Source organism: Mus pahari, chromosome 1 (assembly GCF_900095145.1).
Source record: "Mus pahari chromosome 1, PAHARI_EIJ_v1.1, whole genome shotgun sequence".
NCBI lineage: Eukaryota > Metazoa > Chordata > Mammalia > Rodentia > Muridae > Mus > Mus pahari.
Window position 1 is genome coordinate 73444376 of NC_034590.1, and position 3219 is coordinate 73447594.

Here is a 3219-nt window from a genome sequence, read left to right on the forward strand (position 1 = left end):
AGAGAGAGAGAGAGAGAGAGAGAGAGAGAGAGAGAGAGAGAGAATGGATTCTGGGAGGGAGAGAGGCTGGGGAGAGAAAAAGGGGGACTGGTTCAGATATGGAGGAGATGGGGGAGAAGTACAGAGGGTCGGGAATTTGAAAAGAGGTGTGTAACAGTGGGAGAGAAGGAACTGGCCACTAGAATGTCCCAGATGCCAGGGACCCAGGCGGTTCCCAGGGCCCAACAGGGAGGACATTAGCCGAAATACCCAACAAAGGTGAGATAGAACCTGTAGAGACCATATCCAGTGGATAGGCAAGAGCCCAGGTTGAGGGATGGGGCCACCCACCCATCTCAAAAATAATAATCCAGAATTCCTTGTGTCAAAGACAAATGCAGGGACAAAGAGTGGAGCAGAGTCTGAAGGAAAGGCCATCCAGAGACTACTCCACCTAGGGATCCATCCCTTCTGCACACACCAAACCCAGACACTATTGTTGATGCCAGCAAGCACTTGATGACAGGAGCCTGGTTGACTGACCCCGAGAGGCTCTGCCAGAGCCTGACCATATATATGCAGATACTCACAGCCAACCATCGGACTGAGCACTGGGACCCCAATGGAACAGTTAGGGCAGGAACTGAGGGACCTGAGGGGGTTTGCAACCACATAGGAAGAACAACAATATCGACCAGCCAGAACCCCCAGAACTCCCAGGGACTAAACCACCAACCCAAGGAGTACACATGGGGTGGAAGTTAGGGCATCTGCAGGGAGAGTGCATGTCAGCAGGGAGTGTGGATGTCAGCAGGGAGAGTGGATGTCAGCAGGGAGCGTGGATGTTAGCAGGACACAATCTCAGTAGAAGTGGCTGCTATGCTTTTGGGAGGAATACAGGTGTACAGAGGCTCATTTGAACCCCAACTTCTCTTCTTAGGACCATGGCACAGTAGCAGACTCCAAGGCCAGTCCTGGATGTGTTTCTGTACTAATACTTTGATAATATTAAAGATTAATGATCATAGAATATTAATAGCATAGTTTTTTGTTCAATAAAGATGGCACTGGATCCTCCCTTGAGTCCTGTAAAGTGGAGAGGACTGGGCACTGAGATCACAAGAATGAAACAATCCAAGGAATGAAGAGATTAAATGCCTTGCTGAGGTGACAAACTAGGACTCAAACCCAGGTCTCCCACCAATAACCTCAAATTATAGCTCAGTGGAGAAAACAACCATGCCACAAACCAACCAACTAAGCAAGCAAGCAAGCAAGCAAGCAAGCAAGCAAGCAAGCAAGCAAGCAAGCAAGCAAGCAAGCAAGCAAGCAAGCAAGCAAGCAACCAACCAACCAACCAACCAACCAACCCCCAAACCAGGAATCAAATAAAACAGCCAAAGAAAATCTTCCTCTTATGAACAAACAACCCTCCCTTCTTCAGCCTCAAGGAGCAAGCCTTTTGTATATTCTGAAGGGGCTGCAGATCTCAGCAGGCACCAAGGGATGGTGGAAAGAGGCACACTCATTACCTCACTGCATCCAGGCCAGCCACTGCCTCCAGGGAGAAGCAAGACGGAATGTGACAGCCACAAAGCGCTCAGAATGTGGGGTTGGTAGGAAGCTGAAGGCAAAGCCTAGAAAGCCCCGAATCATCCCCAGAGAGGAGGAGTCAGTGCCTATCTTGAGGTCTGTTTAGCTTGTTCCTCAGAGACAGGGCCCACTGTTCCCTTTTTCTTTTGGGACAAGGGAAGCTGACTGAGGATATATCCAGGCTTTCCTGTGCATCTCCTCTCATGGAGAGAAGAGCATGACACTGCTTTCCTGTGACTCCCAGGAAGTGAGCAGAGTTGCAGGCTGAGGGTGAGAGCCTGCTGGGCCTGAGGCAGTAGACACAGGCTGATGGGGAGGGCTACTTGTGCTGGGACCAGGGGTGGGGCTGGGGCTTGGGCAGTTTATCTAGGGGTCAGAACAGAGGAAGGAAAGAGGCCAGGGCATGTGAACAGAGAATGGGATCAATCAGAACAATGGCAGAAACAGCACCCAAAGGCCTAGGGACGGTGCCACAGAGTGACAGAGCCTCACCTCACCCTTCCTAGTTTCTCAGACCCAAGCCTCAGGCACTACCTCACCTCCCTGTTGTCACCCATCCCAGCACACCTCTGGCTACTAGGACGACGTCTTTATCTTCTTGTGCTTTATCTTCTATGGGCTTCAGATCCCCCCTCATGCCTTTATGAGAAGAAGCCCCTGCCTGCCTCCCAGGCATGTGTCCATTTTGGGATGCTTTGTAGAGTCCACCACCAGAAACCTCTGGCTTAGTTACCCAGCCCGTGCCTATAATTTCTCCCCTCTTGTCACTGTTGCTTGCCTTCCTCTCCACATTCAGGCCCTGTCCCACCCATAGCTGCTGCAAAGTGGCTGACATAAGACACTGGGCAGGACAGGTGGGACATCTGGTTTATTAAAGTGTTCAGTCACAAGCCGCTGTGTCTCCACAGTGTGGTCCAGTCGCCGCAGCCCTGGAATACTGTAGGAAGAGTCTAAAGATGTGGAAAGGAGGCTTATATCTGAAGCTTGCTTCCTCCATGATGATATAGTTCTCCAAATGTATCATTCTAAGGTTTTCTCTAGGTAAAGGCAAAATGAATGAGGCAGACAACTGTTCTGCCTTATGGCTCTCAGCTATGGTTCTGGGGGAGACAAAGAAACCACACAGGCTTCCTTGGGCTCCTTGCTGATATCCTTGGTGAGGAGGCAGGGAATGAAGACAGCCTTCCCAGTGACATTGAAGGATTGGAAAAAAACCACTCAAGTGTTCTAAACAGGAGGAGACTGGCAAAGACTGAATGGAACTGGAGGTACGTTTTCTTCAAAACCAAAAAGAGCAAAGGTTGAAGACTTCGTGGTATATTAGACACAACAGGCACGATTTGAGACTGAGCTGTGAGAGAAAAGAGACAGGAGGGCGAGTGGCAGTCATCAGGAGTGTATAGGGAGGCATCAGGAGTATGTAAGGGAGACAAGTCACCCAGGGAGAGTGGAGGCCTGCCTGGGACAGAAGCAGCACATTCATTTAGGATGGAGTGACACAGGAGATGTAAGAGGACACGCTTTCATCTAGTTGGTAACTATCTGACAAGTACCTAAGGGGCCCAAGGTGCCCATAGATACAAAAGAGCCTAAGGGGCCCAAGGTGCCCATAGATACAAAAGAGCCTAAGGGGCCCAAGGTGCCCAT